The sequence below is a fragment of the Petromyzon marinus genome, chromosome 52, assembly GCF_048934315.1.
Source record: "Petromyzon marinus isolate PM22_M1 ecotype Great Lakes invasive population chromosome 52, UKy_Petmar_22M1.pri1.0, whole genome shotgun sequence".
NCBI classification, from domain to species: Eukaryota; Metazoa; Chordata; class Hyperoartia; order Petromyzontiformes; family Petromyzontidae; genus Petromyzon; species Petromyzon marinus.
The window spans coordinates 2,086,918-2,105,373 of record NC_133718.1 but is presented as its reverse complement, the minus strand read 5'-3'; positions in this window follow the sequence as shown (position 1 = coordinate 2,105,373).

The window sequence follows — 18,456 nt, the reverse complement described above, 5'->3', positions numbered from 1 at the left end:
GTGGACGCTTGTGAGCCAGCCAATCAGGTGCGAGGGCCAAAGGGGTAATAATAATGCGTGCATATAAATTACGATGTGACAGTATCCATTACCGGTTGGGTTAATTCATTGGGCAATCAACGCACGTCGTGCATGAACACCATGCATGTACATGTTCAACATGCATGGTGCACACGTGTTGGGTAGGACATTTAGAGACATCTGTGCCACTGCACGTTTGTTTCCACTCTCGTCGGAATCTCGGAAGCTAAGCAGGTGGAGGAGGTTGGAGGCTGCTCAACACCACACCCGTCAACCCCTTATCAGTGCCCAACTTATTACAGACCGATTCAGACCGTATTGGTCATCCCGTGCCCTTCTAAATCTCAAAGTTAATCCTATACACTACACTATACACTACACTACTACATACCCGTCAGCCCCTTATCAGTGCCCTACCTTATCACAAACCGATTCAGACCGTATTGGTCATCCCGTGCCCTTCTAAATCTCAAAGTTAATCCTATACACTTCACTATACACTACTATACACTACACTATGCACTACTATACACTACACTATACACTACACTATACACTACACTACTACATACCCGTCAACCCCTTATCAGTGCCCAACTTATTACAGACCGATTCAGACCGTATTGGTCATCCCGTGCCCTTCTAAATCTCAAAGTTAATCCTATACACTACACTATACACTACACTACTACATACCCGTCAGCCCCTTATCAGTGCCCTACCTTATCACAAACCGATTCAGACCGTATTGGTCATCCCGTGCCCTTCTAAATCTCAAAGTTAATCCTATACACTTCACTATACACTACTATACACTACACTATGCACTACTATACACTACACTATACACTACACTATACACTACACTACTACATACCCGTCAACCCCTTATCAGTGCCCAACTTATTACAGACCGATTCAGACCGTATTGGTCATCCCGTGCCCTTCTAAATCTCAAAGTTAATCCTATACACTACACTATACACTACACTACTACATACCCGTCAACCCCTTATCAGTGCCCAACTTATTACAGACCGATTCAGACCGTATTGGTCATCCCGTGCCCTTCTAAATCTCAAAGTTAATCCTATACACTACACTATACACTACACTACTACATACCCGTCAGCCCCTTATCAGTGCCCTACCTTATCACAAACCAATTCAGACCGTATTGGTCATCCCGTGCCCTTCTAAATCTCAAAGTAAATCCTATACACTTCACTATACACTACTATACACTACACTATGCACTACTATACACTACACTATACACTACACTATACAATACACTACTACATACCCGTCAACCCCTTATCAGAGCCCTACCTTATCACAGACCGATTCAGACCTTGTTGGTCACCCCGTGCTCTTATAAATCTCAAAGTCCATCCTACAAAGTCCCACCACAAGGGAGAAACACAAGCAAATAGACACAATCGATGTTACTCAATAAAAAAATACTGTTTTACGTATTAATTTTGATAATTGGTGTCAATGATGCTACGTATGCTACAGCCTGTGATCGTGCATGCTGCTGCATGCTTGATATGTAGATGCCCACACTCGTGTTGTAAATGTAAAACAATCAACACAGAAAAACCTGTCCAACGACTTTTAGTTATTTTGTGGCCTCATGATGATGTTCTTCTCCGTGTTGAAACGGCTGCGCGCAGTGCGGACCTGAAAACTCAATGTCCCTGCACAAGAATGCAGAGTAAATCGTATGGGTTGACCGGTATGCAACTGCGAGATGTCCAGGCGATGGCAGCACGCAGCAAGAGGGGTGGAATCTCTGCCGAGTTTTTGAGCGGCAATGCCGATGTCCCCAACTCTCTAGGTGTCTGTGTGATGTCTCTAGGTGTCTGTGTGATGTCTCTAGGTGTCTGTGTGATGTCTCTAGGTGTCTGTGTGATGTCTCTAGGTGTCTGTGTGATGTCTCTAGGTGTCTGTGTGATGTCTTTAGGTGTCTGTGTGATGTCTCTAGGTGTTTGTGTGATGTCTCTAGGTGTCTGTGTGATGTCTCTAGGTGTCTATGTGATGTCTCTAGCTGTCTGTGTGATGTCTCTAAGTGTCTGTGTGATGTCTCTAGGTGTCTGTGTGATGTCTCTAGGTGTCTGTGTGATGTCTATAGGTGTCTGTGTTATGTCTCTAGGTGTCTGTGTGATGTCTCTAGGTGTCTGTGTGATGTCTCTAGGTGTCTGTGTGATGTCTCTAGGTGTTTGTGTGATGTCTCTAGGTGTCTGTGTGATGTCTCTAGGTGTCTGTGTGATGTCTCTAGGTGTCTGTGTGATGTTTCTAGGTGGCTGTGTGATGTCTCTAGGTGTCTGTGTGATGTCTCTAGGTGTCTGTGTGATGTCTCTAGGTGTCTGTGTGATGTCTCTAGGTGTCTGTGTGATGTCTCTAGGTGTCTATGTGATGTCTCTAGGTCTCTATGTGATGTCTCTAGCTGTCTGTGTGATGTCTCTAAGTATCTGTGTGATGTCTCTAAGTATCTGTGTGATGTCTCTAGGTGTCTGTGTGATGTCTCTAGGTGTCTATGTGATGTCTCTAGCTGTCTGTGTGATGTATCTAAGTGTCTGTGTGATGTCTCTAGGTGTCTGTGTGATGTCTCTAGGTGTCTGTGTGATGTTTCTAAGTGTCTGTGTGATGTCTCTAGGTGTCTGTGTGTGTGATGTCTCTAGGTGTCTGTGTGATGTCTCTAGGTGTCTGTGTGATGTCTCTAGGTGTCTGTGTGATGTCTCTAGGTGTCTGTGTGATGTCTCTAGGTGTCTGTGTGATGTCTCTAGGTGTCTGTCTGTGTGATGTCTCTAGGTGTCTGTGTGATGTCTCTAGGTGTCTGTGTGATGTCTCTAGGTGTCTGTGTGATGTCTCTAGGTGTTTGTGTGATGTCTCTAGGTGTCTGTGTGATGTCTCTAGGTGTCCTTGTGATGTCTCTAGCTGTCTGTGTGATGTCTCTAAGTGTCTGTGTGATGTCTCTAGGTGTCTGTGTGATGTCTCTAGGTGTCTGTGTGATGTCTCTAGGTGTCTGTGTGATGTCTCTAAGTGTCTGTGTGATGTCTCTAGGTGTCTGTGATGTCCCTAGGTGTCTGTGTGATGTCTCTAGGTGTCTGTGTGGTGTCTCTAGATGTCTGTGTGATGTCTCTAGGTGTCTGTGTGATGTCTCTAGGTGTCTGTGTGATGTCTCTAGGTGTCTGTGTGATGTCTCTAGGTGTCTGTGTGATGTCTCTTGGTGTCTGTGTGTGGTGTCTCTAGGTGTCTGTGTGATGTCTCTAGGTGTCTATGTGATGTCTCTAGCTGTCTGTGTGATGTCTCTAAGTGTCTGTGTGATGTCTCTAGATGTCTGTGTCATGTCTCTAGGTGTCTGTGTGATGTCTCTAGGTGTCTGTGTGATGTCTCTAGCTGTCTGTGTGATGTCTCTAGGTGTCTGTGTGATGTCTCTAGGTGTCTGTGTGATGTCTCTAGGTGTCTGTGTGATGTCTCTAGGTGTCTGTGTGATGTCTCTAGGTGTCTGTCTGTGTGATGTCTCTAGGTGTCTGTCTGTGTGATGTCTCTAGGTGTCTGTCTGTGTGATGTCTCTAGGTGTCTGTGTGATGTCTCTAGGTGTCTGTCTGTGTGATGTCTCTAGGTGTCTGTCTGTGTGGTGTCTCTAGGTGTCTGTGTGATGTCTCTAGGTGTCTGTGTCATGTCTCTAGGTGTCTGTGTGTGGTGTCTCTAGGTGTCTGTGTGATGTCTCTAGGTGTCTGTGTGATGTCTCTAGGTGTCTGTGTGATGTCTCTAGGTGTCTGTGTGATGTCTCTAGGTGTCTATGTGATGTCTCTAGGTGTCTGTGTGATGTCTCTAGGTGTCTGTGTGATGTCTCTAAGTGTCTGTGTGATGTCTCTAGGTGTCTGTGTGATGTCCCTAGGTGTCTGTGTGATGTCTCTAGGTGTCTGTGTGATGTCTCTAGGTGTCTGTGTGATGTCTCTAGGTGTCTGTGTGATGTCTCTAGGTGTCTGTGTGATGTCTCTAGGTGTCTGTCTATGTGATGTCTCTAGGTGTCTGTGTGATGTCTCTAGGTGTCTGTGTGATGTCTCTAGGTGTCTGTGTGATGTCTCTAGGTGTCTGTGTGATGTCTCTAGGTGTCTGTGTGATGTCTCTAGGTGTCTGTCTGTGTGATGTCTCTAGGTGTCTGTGTGATGTCTCTAGGTGTCTGTCTGTGTGATGTCTCTAGGTGTCTGTCTGTGTGGTGTCTCTAGGTGTCTGTGTGATGTCTCTAGGTGTCTGTGTCATGTCTCTAGGTGTCTGTGTGTGGTGTCTCTAGGTGTCTGTGTGGTGTCTCTAGGTGTCTGTGTGATGTCTCTAGGTGTCTGTGTGATGTCTCTAGGTGTCTGTGTGATGTCTCTAGGTGTCTGTGTGATGTCTCTAGGTGTCTATGTGATGTCTCTAGGTGTCTGTGTGATGTCTCTAGGTGTCTGTGTAATGTCTCTAAGTGTCTGTGTGATGTCTCTAGGTGTCTGTGTGATGTCCCTAGGTGTCTGTGTGATGTCTTTAGGTGTCTGTGTGATGTCTCTAGGTGTCTGTGTGATGTCTCTAGGTGTCTGTGTGATGTCTCTAGGTGTCTGTCTATGTGATGTCTCTAGGTGTCTGTGTGATGTCTCTAGGTGTCTGTGTGATGTCTCTAGGTGTCTGTGTGATGTCTCTAGGTGTCTGTGTGATGTCTCTAGGTGTCTGTGTGTGATGTCTCTAGGTGTCTATGTGATGTCTCTACGTGTCTGTGTGGTATCTCTAGGTGTCTGTGTGATGTCTCTAGGTGTCTGTGTGATGTCTCTTGGTGTCTGTGTGTAGTGTCTCTAGGTGTCTGTGTGATGGCTCTAGGTGTCTGTGTGATGTCTCTAGGTGTCTGTGTGATGTCTCTAGGTGTCTGTATGATGTCTCTAGGTGTCTGTGTGATGTCTCTAGGTGTCTGTCTGTGTGATGTCTCTAGGTGTCTGTCTGTGTGGTGTCTCTAGGTGTCTGTGTGATGTCTCTAGGTGTCTGTGTGATGTCTCTAGGTGTCTGTGTGTGGTGTCTCTAGGTGTCTGTGTGGTGTCTCTAGGTGTCTGTGTGATGTCTCTAGGTGTCTGTGTGATGTCTCTAGGTGTCTGTGTGATGTCTCTAGGTGTCTGTGTGGTGTCTCTAGGTGTCTGTGTGATGTCTCTAGGTGTCTGTGTCATGTCTCTAGGTGTCTGTGTGTGGTGTCTCTAGGTGTCTGTGTGGTGTCTCTAGGTGTCTGTGTGATGTCTCTAGGTGTCTGTGTGATGTCTCTAGGTGTCTGTGTGATGTCTCTAGGTGTCTGTGTGATGTCTCTAGGTGTCTATGTGATGTCTCTAGGTGTCTGTGTGATGTCTCTAGGTGTCTGTGTAATGTCTCTAAGTGTCTGTGTGATGTCTCTAGGTGTCTGTGTGATGTCCCTAGGTGTCTGTGTGATGTCTTTAGGTGTCTGTGTGATGTCTCTAGGTGTCTGTGTGATGTCTCTAGGTGTCTGTGTGATGTCTCTAGGTGTCTGTCTATGTGATGTCTCTAGGTGTCTGTGTGATGTCTCTAGGTGTCTGTGTGATGTCTCTAGGTGTCTGTGTGATGTCTCTAGGTGTCTGTGTGATGTCTTTAGGTGTCTATGTGATGTCTCTAGCTGTCTGTGTGATGTCGCTAAGTGTCTGTGTGATGTCTCTAGGTGTCTGTGTGATGTCTCTAGGTGTCTGTGTGATGTCTCTAGGTGTCTGTGTGTGATGTCTCTAGGTGTCTATGTGATGTCTCTACGTGTCTGTGTGGTATCTCTAGGTGTCTGTGTGATGTCTCTAGGTGTCTGTGTGATGTCTCTTGGTGTCTGTGTGTAGTGTCTCTAGGTGTCTGTGTGATGTCTCTAGGTGTCTGTGTGATGTCTCTAGGTGTCTGTATGATGTCTCTAGGTGTCTGTGTGATGTCTCTAGGTGTCTGTCTGTGTGATGTCTCTAGGTGTCTGTCTGTGTGGTGTCTCTAGGTGTCTGTGTGATGTCTCTAGGTGTCTGTGTGATGTCTCTAGGTGTCTGTGTGTGGTGTCTCTAGGTGTCTGTGTGGTGTCTCTAGGTGTCTGTGTGATGTCTCTAGGTGTCTGTGTGATGTCTCTAGGTGTCTGTGTGATGTCTCTAGGTGTCTGTGTGATGTCTCTAGGTGTCTATGTGATGTCTCTAGGTGTCTGTGTGATGTCTCTAGGTGTCTGTGTGATGTCTTTAGGTGTCTATGTGATGTCTCTAGCTGTCTGTGTGATGTCTCTAAGTGTCTGTGTGATGTCTCTAGGTGTCTGTGTGATGTCTCTAGGTGTCTGTGTGATGTCTCTAGGTGTCTGTGTGTGATGTCTCTAGGTGTCTATGTGATGTCTCTACGTGTCTGTGTGGTATCTCTAGGTGTCTGTGTGATGTCTCTAGGTGTCTGTGTGATGTCTCTAGGTGTCTGTGTGATGTCTCTAGGTGTCTGTGTGATGTCTCTAGGTGTCTGTATGATGTCTCTAGGTGTCTGTGTGATGTCTCTAGGTGTCTGTCTGTGTGATGTCTCTAGGTGTCTGTCTGTGTGGTGTCTCTAGGTGTCTGTGTGATGTCTCTAGGTGTCTGTGTGTGGTGTCTCTAGGTGTCTGTGTGGTGTCTCTAGGTGTCTGTGTGATGTCTCTAGGTGTCTGTGTGATGTCTCTAGGTGTCTGTGTGATGTCTCTAGGTGTCTGTGTGATGTCTCTAGGTGTCTATGTGATGTCTTTAGGTGTCTGTGTGATGTCTCTAGGTGTCTGTGTGATGTCTCTAAGTGTCTGTGTGATGTCTCTAGGTGTCTGTGTGATGTCTCTAGGTGTCTGTGTGATGTCTCTAGGTGTCTGTGTGATGTCTCTAGGTGTCTGTCTATGTGATGTCTCTAGGTGTCTGTGTGATGTCTCTAGGTGTCTGTGTGATGTCTCTAGGTGTCTGTGTGATGTCTCTAGGTGTCTGTGTGATGTCTCTAGGTGTCTATGTGATGTCTCTAGCTGTCTGTGTGATGTCTCTAAGTGTCTGTGTGATGTCTCTAGGTGTCTGTGTGATGTCTCTAGGTGTCTGTGTGATGTCTCTAGGTGTCTGTGTGTGATGTCTCTAGGTGTCTGTGTGATGTCTCTAGGTGTCTGTGTGATGTCTCTAGGTGTCTGTCTATGTGATGTCTCTAGGTGTCTGTGTGATGTCTCTAGGTGTCTGTGTGATGTCTCTAGGTGTCTGTGTGATGTCTCTAGGTGTCTGTGTGATGTCTTTAGGTGTCTATGTGATGTCTCTAGCTGTCTGTGTGATGTCGCTAAGTGTCTGTGTGATGTCTCTAGGTGTCTGTGTGATGTCTCTAGGTGTCTGTGTGATGTCTCTAGGTGTCTGTGTGTGATGTCTCTAGGTGTCTGTGTGATGTCTCTACGTGTCTGTGTGGTATCTCTAGGTGTCTGTGTGATGTCTCTAGGTGTCTGTGTGATGTCTCTTGGTGTCTGTGTGTAGTGTCTCTAGGTGTCTGTGTGATGTCTCTAGGTGTCTGTGTGATGTCTCTAGGTGTCTGTATGATGTCTCTAGGTGTCTGTGTGATGTCTCTAGGTGTCTGTCTGTGTGATGTCTCTAGGTGTCTGTCTGTGTGGTGTCTCTAGGTGTCTGTGTGATGTCTCTAGGTGTCTGTGTGATGTCTCTAGGTGTCTGTGTGTGGTGTCTCTAGGTGTCTGTGTGGTGTCTCTAGGTGTCTGTGTGATGTCTCTAGGTGTCTGTGTGATGTCTCTAGGTGTCTGTGTGATGTCTCTAGGTGTCTGTGTGATGTCTCTAGGTGTCTATGTGATGTCTCTAGGTGTCTGTGTGATGTCTCTAGGTGTCTGTGTGATGTCTTTAGGTGTCTATGTGATGTCTCTAGCTGTCTGTGTGATGTCTCTAAGTGTCTGTGTGATGTCTCTAGGTGTCTGTGTGATGTCTCTAGGTGTCTGTGTGATGTCTCTAGGTGTCTGTGTGTGATGTCTCTAGGTGTCTATGTGATGTCTCTACGTGTCTGTGTGGTATCTCTAGGTGTCTGTGTGATGTCTCTAGGTGTCTGTGTGATGTCTCTAGGTGTCTGTGTGATGTCTCTAGGTGTCTGTGTGATGTCTCTAGGTGTCTGTATGATGTCTCTAGGTGTCTGTGTGATGTCTCTAGGTGTCTGTCTGTGTGATGTCTCTAGGTGTCTGTCTGTGTGGTGTCTCTAGGTGTCTGTGTGATGTCTCTAGGTGTCTGTGTGTGGTGTCTCTAGGTGTCTGTGTGGTGTCTCTAGGTGTCTGTGTGATGTCTCTAGGTGTCTGTGTGATGTCTCTAGGTGTCTGTGTGATGTCTCTAGGTGTCTGTGTGATGTCTCTAGGTGTCTATGTGATGTCTTTAGGTGTCTGTGTGATGTCTCTAGGTGTCTGTGTGATGTCTCTAAGTGTCTGTGTGATGTCTCTAGGTGTCTGTGTGATGTCTCTAGGTGTCTGTGTGATGTCTCTAGGTGTCTGTGTGATGTCTCTAGGTGTCTGTCTATGTGATGTCTCTAGGTGTCTGTGTGATGTCTCTAGGTGTCTGTGTGATGTCTCTAGGTGTCTGTGTGATGTCTCTAGGTGTCTGTGTGATGTCTCTAGGTGTCTATGTGATGTCTCTAGCTGTCTGTGTGATGTCTCTAAGTGTCTGTGTGATGTCTCTAGGTGTCTGTGTGATGTCTCTAGGTGTCTGTGTGATGTCTCTAGGTGTCTGTGTGTGATGTCTCTAGGTGTCTGTGTGATGTCTCTAGGTGTCTGTGTGGTGTCTCTAGGTGTCTGTGTGATGTCTCTAGGTGTCTGTGTGATGTCTCTAGGTGTCTGTGTGTGGTGTCTCTAGGTGTCTGTGTGGTGTCTCTAGGTGTCTGTGTGATGTCTCTAGGTGTCTGTGTGATGTCTCTAGGTGTCTGTGTGATGTCTCTAGGTGTCTGTGTGATGTCTCTAGGTGTCTGTCTGTGTGATGTCTCTAGGTGTCTGTGTGATGTCTCTAGGTGTCTGTGTGATGTCTTTAGGTGTCTATGTGATGTCTCTAGCTGTCTGTGTGATGTCTCTAAGTGTCTGTGTGATGTCTCTAGGTGTCTGTGTGATGTCTCTAGGTGTCTGTGTGATGTCTCTAGGTGTCTGTGTGTGATGTCTCTAGGTGTCTATGTGATGTCTCTACGTGTCTGTGTGGTATCTCTAGGTGTCTGTGTGATGTCTCTAGGTGTCTGTGTGATGTCTCTAGGTGTCTGTGTGATGTCTCTAGGTGTCTGTGTGATGTCTCTAGGTGTCTGTATGATGTCTCTAGGTGTCTGTGTGATGTCTCTAGGTGTCTGTCTATGTGATGTCTCTAGGTGTCTGTCTGTGTGGTGTCTCTAGGTGTCTGTGTGATGTCTCTAGGTGTCTGTGTGTGGTGTCTCTAGGTGTCTGTGTGGTGTCTCTAGGTGTCTGTGTGATGTCTCTAGGTGTCTGTGTGATGTCTCTAGGTGTCTGTGTGATGTCTCTAGGTGTCTGTGTGATGTCTCTAGGTGTCTATGTGATGTCTTTAGGTGTCTGTGTGATGTCTCTAGGTGTCTGTGTGATGTCTCTAAGTGTCTGTGTGATGTCTCTAGGTGTCTGTGTGATGTCTCTAGGTGTCTGTGTGATGTCTCTAGGTGTCTGTGTGATGTCTCTAGGTGTCTGTCTATGTGATGTCTCTAGGTGTCTGTGTGATGTCTCTAGGTGTCTGTGTGATGTCTCTAGGTGTCTGTGTGATGTCTCTAGGTGTCTGTGTGATGTCTCTAGGTGTCTATGTGATGTCTCTAGCTGTCTGTGTGATGTCTCTAAGTGTCTGTGTGATGTCTCTAGGTGTCTGTGTGATGTCTCTAGGTGTCTGTGTGATGTCTCTAGGTGTCTGTGTGTGATGTCTCTAGGTGTCTGTGTGATGTCTCTAGGTGTCTGTGTGGTGTCTCTAGGTGTCTGTGTGATGTCTCTAGGTGTCTGTGTGATGTCTCTTGGTGTCTGTGTGTGGTGTCTCTAGGTGTCTGTGTGATGTCTCTAGGTGTCTGTGTGATGTCTCTAGGTGTCTGTGTGATGTCTCTAGGTGTCTGTGTGATGTCTCTAGGTGTCTGTGTGATGTCTCTAGGTGTCTGTCTGTGTGGTGTCTCTAGGTGTCTGTATGATGTCTCTAGGTGTCTGTGTGATGTCTCTAGGTGTCTGTGTGATGTCTCTAGGTGTCTGTGTGATGTCTCTAAGTGTCTGTGTGATGTCTCTAGGTGTCTGTCTGTGTGATGTCTTTAGGTGTCTGTGTGATGTCTCTAGGTGTCTATGTGATGTCTCTAGGTGTCTGTCTGTGTGGTGTCTCTAGGTGTCTGTGTGATGTCTCTAGGTGTCTGTGTGATGTCTCTAGGTGTCTGTGTGATGTCTCTAGATGTATATGTGATGTCTCTAGGTGTCTGTGTGATGTCTCTATGTGTCTGTGTGATGTCTCTAGGTGTCTGTGTGATTTTTCTAGGTGTCTATGTGATGTCTCTAGGTGTCTGTGTGATGTCTCTAGGTGTCTATGTGATGTCTCTAGGTGTCTGTGTGATGTCTCTAGGTGTCTGTGTGATGTCTCTAGGTGTCTGTGTGGTGTCTCTAGGTGTCTGTGTGATGTCTCTAAGTGTCTGTGTGATGTCTCTAGGTGTCTGTGTGATGTCTCTAGGTGTCTGTGTGATGTCTCTACGTGTCTGTGTGGTGTCTCTAGGTGTCTGTGTGGTGTCTCTAGGTGTCTGTGTGATGTCTCTTGGTGTCTGTGTGATGACTCTAGGTGTCTGTGTGTGATGTCTCTAGGTGTCTGTGTGATGTCTCTAGGTGTCTGTGTGGTGTCTCTAGGTGTCTGTGTGATGTCTCTAGGTGTCTGTGTGATGTCTCTTGGTGTCTTTGTGTGGTGTCTCTAGGTGTCTGTGTGATGTCTCTAGGTGTCTGTCTGTGTAGTGTCTCTAGGTGTCTGTGTGTGATGTCTCTAAGTGTCTGTGTGATGTCTCTAGGTGTCTGTGTGATGTCTCTTGGTGTCTGTGTGATGTCTCTAGGTGTCTGTGTGATGTCTCTAGGAGTCTGTGTGATGTCTCTAGGTGTCTGTGTGATGTCTCTAGGTGTCTGTGTGATGTCTCTAGGTGTCTGTGTGATGTCTCTAGGTGTCTGTGTGTGTGATGTCTCTTGGTGTCTGTGTGTGTGATGTCTCTTGGTGTCTGTGTGGTGTCTCTAGGTGTCTGTGTGATGTCTCTAGGTGTCTGTGTGTGATGTCTCTAGGTGTCTGTGTGATGTCTCTAGGTGTCTGTGTGATGTCTCTAGGTGTCTGTGTGATGTCTCTAGGTGTCTGTGATGTCTCTAGGTGTCTGTGTGATGTCTCTAGGTGTCTGTGTGATGTCTCTAGGTGTCTGTGTGGTGTCTCTAGGTGTCTGTCTGTGTGATGTCTCTAGGTGTCTGTGTGATGTCTCTAGGTGTCTGTGTGATGTCTCTAGGTGTCTGTGTGATGTCTCTAGGTATCTGTGTTATGTCTCTAGGTGTCTGTGTGATGTCTCTAGGTGTCTGTGTGTGTGATGTCTCTTGGTGTCTGTGTGGTGTCTCTAGGTGTCTGTGTGATGTCTCTAGGTGTCTGTGTGATGTCTCTAGGTGTCTGTGTGTGATGTCTCTAGGTGTCTGTGTGATGTCTCTAGGTGTCTGTGTGATGTCTCTAGGTGTCTGTGTGATGTCTCTAGGTGTCTGTGTGATGTCTCTAGGTGTCTGTGTGATGTCTCTAGGTGTCTGTGTGATGTCTCTAGGTGTCTGTGTGGTGTCTCTAGGTGTCTGTCTGTGTGATGTCTCTAGGTGTCTGTGTGATGTCTCTAGGTGTCTGTGTGATGTCTCTAGGTGTCTGTGTGATGTCTCTAGGTATCTGTGTTATGTCTCTAGGTGTCTGTGTGATGTCTCTAGGTGTCTGTGTGTGTGATGTCTCTTGGTGTCTGTGTGGTGTCTCTAGGTGTCTGTGTGATGTCTTTAGGTGTGTGTGTGTGATGTCTCAAGGTGTCTGTGTGATGTCTCTAGGTGTCTGTGTGTGATGTCTCTAGGTGTCTGTGTGATGTCTTCATGTGCCTCTCTGTGTCTCTATGTATTTCTCTGTGTCTCTATGTATCTCTCTGTGTCTCTATGTATCTCTGTCTCTATGTGTCTCTATATCTCAACGTGTCTCTATGTGTCTCTATGTATTTCTATGTCTCTATGTATCTCTACGTGTCTCTATGTATCTCTGTGTCTCTATGTATCTCCCTGTGTCTCTATGTATCTCTACGTGTCTCTTTGTATCTCTACGTGTCTCTATGTATCTCTACGTATCTATGCATCTCTCCGTGTCTGTATGTATCTCTGTGTCTCTATGTATCTCTGTGTCTCTGTGTACCTCTACGTGTATCTATGTATCTCTGTGTGTCTCTATGTTCTTCTCTGTTTCTCTATGCATCTCTATGTATCTCTCTGTGTCTCTATGTATCTCTCTGTGTCTCTTTGTATCTCTGTGTCTCTATGTATCTCTACGTGTCTCTATGTATCTCTACGTGTCTCTATGTATATCTACGAGTGTCTGTGTATCTCTACGAGTCTCTATGTATCTCTATGCATCTCTATGTATCTCTTTGTCTCTATGTATCTCTACGTGTCTCTATGTAGCTCTACGTCTCTCTATGTATCTCTACGTGTCTCTATGTATCTCTACGTGTCTCTATGTATCTTTACGTGTCTCTATGTATCTCTACGTGTCTCTATGTATCTCTCTGTATCTCTACGTGTATTTATGTATCTCTACGTGTCACTATGTATCTCTACGTATCTCTATGTATCTCTATGTGTCTCTATATATCTCTCTGTATCTCTACGTGTCTCTATGTATCCCTGTGTCTCTATATATCTCGATGGGCCACTATGGTATCTCTATGTATCTCTACGTGTCTCTATGTATCTCTCTGTGTCTCTATCTATCTCGATGGGCCACTATGTATCTCTACGTGTTCCTCTTGGAAACGAGTCGTACGTTTTGGCGAGGCTTTCCTGCTAGTCCATGGAATGCTAGGTCATGTTGCAAATAAACACAGCGTTTAAGTGGCTTCAACCGAGTATGTTTTGATTCCCAAGGCAAGTTTTAGTCAAAACTCAAAGCTGATTCTTCCCTTAAGTAACACTCCTTCAAATGACGGAGGAAATATGAAATTATTTTACGCAGCCAGCCACAATGACTTCAGCATCGTCATCATCAGCGGCGCTTACCTCCAGCAGAGAGGCTCACACAGTATCCAATCGGCTCTGATTACCACGGTTGGCTTCGTACGGTACGAAAGAAATTCAACATCAGTACATACAACAGACGGCACTCTGAAAAGACATGGAGACCCATAGACTCACACAGAGGCCATAGACATGGAGACCACATATAATTCACACAGAGACCCATAGACTCACACAGAGACCCATTTACTTACACAGAGACACATAGACTCACACAGAGACCCATAGACATGGAGACCACATATAACTCACACAAAGACCCATAGACTCATACAGAGACACATAGACTCACACAGAGACCCATAGACATGGAAACCACATATAACTCACACAGAGACCCATACACTCACACAGAGACCCATAGATATGGAGACCACATATAACTCACACAGAGACCCATAGACTCACACAGAGACCCATAGACATGGAGACCACATAAAACTAACACAGAGACCCATAGACTCATACAGAGACCCATAGACTCATACAGAGACACATAGACATGGAGACCCATAGACTCATACAGAGACCCATAGACTCATACAGAGACCCATAGACATGGAGACCACATAACTCACACAGAGACCCATAGACTCACACACCCATACACTCACAGATACCCCATAGTTCCACAAAGAGACCCATAGACTCGCTTAGAGACTCATAGACTCCCACAGAGACCCATAATCTCACATGGAGACCACATAGACTCGCACAGAGACCCATAATCTCACATGGAGACCACATAGACTCGCACAGAGACCCATAGACTCACACACCCATACACTCACAGATACCCCATAGTTCCACAAAGAGACCCATAGACTCGCTTAGAGACCCATAGACTCCCGCAGAGACCCATAATTTCACATGGAGACCATATAGACTCGCACAGAGACCCATAGACTCACATAGGGACCCAGAGACTCACACACCGACCCATATACTTACATGGAGACCCCATAGATTCACACAGAGACCCATAATCTCATGTAGAGACCCCATAGACTCACACAAAGACCGATAGACTCACAGAGACTCCATAGACTCACACGGAGAGCCATATACCAACACAGAGACCCCATAGACTCACACAGAGACCCCATAGACTCAGAGACCCATAGACTCACACAGAGACCCATTATCTTATAGAGACCCCATAGACTCACACGGAGAGCCATATACTCACACAGATACCCCATAGACTCACACAGAGACCCCATAGACTCAGACAGACCCATAGACTCACACAGAGACCCATTATCTCACAGAGACCCCATAGACTCACACGGAGAGCCATATACTCACACAGAGACCCCATAGACTCACACAGAGACCCCATAGATTCAGACAGAGACCCATAGACTTACACAGAGTCCCCACAGACTCACATAGAGACCCATAGACTCACACATAGAGCCATAGACTCACAGAGACCCATAGACTCACATCGAGACCCATAGACTCACACATCGACCCACAGACTGACAGAGAGACCCATAGACTCACATAGAGACCCATAGACTCACACATCGACCCAGAGACTCGATGAGAGACCCACCGATAATAATTGGTCTGGTGGGAGCTCAGCACTGGTGCTGCAGAAGCAGCAGCATCATCAATGGTTTTATTTACTTTAATATTTTTCATATTTGATGTCTCTCGTTAACTTTTGTTAATTAACTCTTGTTAATTAACTCTTGTTTATTAGCGCTTGTTAATTAACACTTGTTAATGAACTTGTTAATGGGATTATTTACTCGGATAATAAACATCTCAAATTAAGCACGGGTAACGAGTAGCCACTAGGAGTATCCACCGTGACGCCCACATACACAGTATGCACTGTGCCTTGGGTATACGAAAAACATGTGACCATGTGTTTTTTGTTTGTATGATTTAAAAAAAGAAAAATGTAACCAAGATATCTTCTTGAATAAATATATTTATACGGCTGCTCGTTGCAATTTCCTTGCAGTGGTAACAAGTCGTTGACTCGCGGCGAGGCACATTGCACATCGAGTCACGGGCGAGCAAATCTTCAAGGTCAAACGAAATCAAAGCGACACGGCGCTCGCCACGAGGCCGTGCCATCAGGACGTTGAATGTTTAATCTCGTAAAATCAACGGCGTCCTCTTAAAGCTGCATCATCCGATATGATAATCACAGTGTATATATATAAAAAGCGAATTTCGCTCGTACTATTCGTAGGCTTACCTTGTCTGTTTTTGTTGCTCAATAATTTCAAATTGAATCTGTTTATCGGCGACACACAGCGCACGCTCCCCTCCCCCCCCCATCGAACGAGGCCACAGGCCGAACAATGAACGCGTCAGCAGTGACGACACCTCTCGAGCGGCTGCACGAGGCGCCGCGTGAGAGCGGTGGCGGTAGGGGTAACGTGCGGCAGCAGGGAGTTGCACAACCGAAGAGAGTTGATCTATGAAGGCCTCCGAAACCGAAGTGCCCAAGGGGCCGACGGGAACCTTCACCCAGGCCCCGATGCCGTGAAACACAAAAATCATCGACGCCATTCGCCAGCGCGATCGCTTCTTCGTAGCCGTCGGCGCTGACGTGCGACTGGCGTGGCCGCTCTGCCGACCACCCGATGCCGTTTTCGGGCTGTGCCCGCAGCACTCGTTCGGCACAGCGTCCGACGTTTCGCCCCACGGGCATCTGGATTGCCCAAGTTCTCCCGAAGAACGCTTCCCTGCAACCTCGTGCCCGATGTGAAGAAGAAGCAGGGAGGAAGTTCGCGCAGTTTGCAAGCCGAGCGCGCATGCGAGAGACGCAAGACGCTGCTGCCACCACCGTCTACGTGTCTCTATGGGTCACTGTGTGTCTCTACGTGTCTCTATGGGTCACTGTGTGTCTCTATGTGTCTCTATGGGTCACTGTGTGTCTCTATGGGTCACTGTGTGTCTCTATGGGTCACTGTGTGTCTCTATGGGTCACTGTGTCTCTACGTGTCTCTATGGGTCACTGTGTGTCTCTATGTGTCTCTATGGGTCACTGTGTCTCTACGTGCCACTGTGTGTCTCTATGGGTCACTGTGTCTCTACGTGTCTCTATGGGTCACTGTGTGTCTCTATGTGTCTCTATGGGTCACTGTGTGTCTCTACGTGTCTCTATGGGTCACTGTGTGTCTCTATGTGTCTCTATGGGTCACTGTGTCTCTACGTGTCACTGTGTGTCTCTATGGGTCACTGTGTCTCTACGTGTCTCTATGGGTCACTGTGTGTCTCTATGTGTCTCTATGGGTCACTGTGTGTCTCTACGTGTCACTGTGTGTCTCTACGTGTCTATATGTGTCTATACGTGTCTATATGTGTCTCTATGGGTCACTGTGTCTCTACGTGTCTCTATGGGTCACTGTGTGTCTCTACGTGTCTCTATGGGTCACTGTGTGTCTCTACGTGTCACTGTGTGTCTCTATGGGTCACTGTGTGTCTCTAGGTGTCTCTATGGGTCACTGTGTGTCTCTACGTGTCTCTATGGGTCACTATGTGTCTCTACGTGTCACTGTGTGTCTCTATGAGTCACTGTGTGTCTCTACGTGTCTCTATGGGTCACTGTGTGTCTCTACGTGTCTATATGTGTCTCTTTGGGTCACTGTGTGTCTCTACGTGTCTCTATGGGTCACTGTGTGTCACTGTGTGTCTCCACGTGTATCTATGGGTCACTATGGGTCACTGTGTGTCTCTACGTGTCTCTATGGGTCACTGCGTGTCACTGTGTGTCTCTACGTGTCTCTATGGGTCACTATGTGTCACTGTGTGTCTCTACGTGTCTCTATGGGTCACTATGGGTCACTGTGTGTCTCTACGTGTCTCTATGGGTCACTATGGGTCACTGTGTGTCTCTACGTGTCACTGTGTGTCTCTATGGGTCACTGTGTGTCTCTACGTGTCTCTATGGGTCACTATGTGTCACTGTGTGTCTCTACGTGTCTCTATGGGTCACTATGGGTCACTGTGTGTCTCTACGTGTCACTGTGTGTCTCTATGGGTCACTGTGTGTCTCTACGTGTCTCTATGGGTCACTGTATGTCTCTACGTGTCTCTATGGGTCACTGTGTGTCTCTACGTGTCTCTATGGGTCACTATGTGTCTCTACGTGTCACTGTGTGTCTCTATGAGTCACTGTGTGTCTCTACGTGTCTCTATGGGTCACTGTGTGTCTCTACGTGTCTATATGTGTCTCTTTGGGTCACTGTGTGTCTCTACGTGTCTCTATGGGTCACTGTGTGTCATTGTGTGTCTCCACGTGTATCTATGGGTCACTATGGGTCACTGTGTGTCTCTACGTGTCTCTATGGGTCACTGCGTGTCACTGTGTGTCTCTACGTGTCTCTATGGGTCACTATGTGTCACTGTGTGTCTCTACGTGTCTCTATGGGTCACTATGGGTCACTGTGTGTCTCTACGTGTCTCTATGGGTCACTATGGGTCACTGTGTGTCTCTACGTGTCACTGTGTGTCTCTATGGGTCACTGTGTGTCTCTACGTGTCTCTATGGGTCACTATGTGTCACTGTGTGTCTCTACGTGTCTCTATGGGTCACTATGGGTCACTGTGTGTCTCTACGTGTCACTGTGTGTCTCTATGGGTCACTGTGTTTCTCTACGTGTCTCTATGGGTCACTGTATGTCTCTACGTGTCTCTATGGGTCACTGTGTGTCTCTATGGGTCACTGTGTGTCTCTACGTGTCTATATGTGTCTATACGTGTCTATATGTGTCTCTATGGGTCACTGTGTGTCTCTACGTGTCTCTATGGGTCACTGTGTGTCTCTACGTGTCTCTATGGGTCACTGTGTGTCTCTACGTGTCTCTATGGGTCACTATGTGTCACTACATGTCTCTACGTGTCTCTATGGGTCACTGTATGTCTCTACGTGTCTCTATGGGTCACTGTGTCTCTACGTGTCTCTATGGGTCACTGTGTGTCACTGTGTGTCTCTATGGGTCACTGTGTGTCTCTACGTGTCTCTATGGGTCACTATGTGTCTCTACGTGTCTATATGGGTCACTGTGTGTCACTGTGTTGTCTCTATGGGTCACTGTGGGTCACTGTGTGTCTCTACGTGTCTCTATGGGTCACTGTGTGTCTCTACGTGTCTGTATGGGTCACTGTGTGTCTCTACGTGTCTCTATGGGTCACTGTGTGTC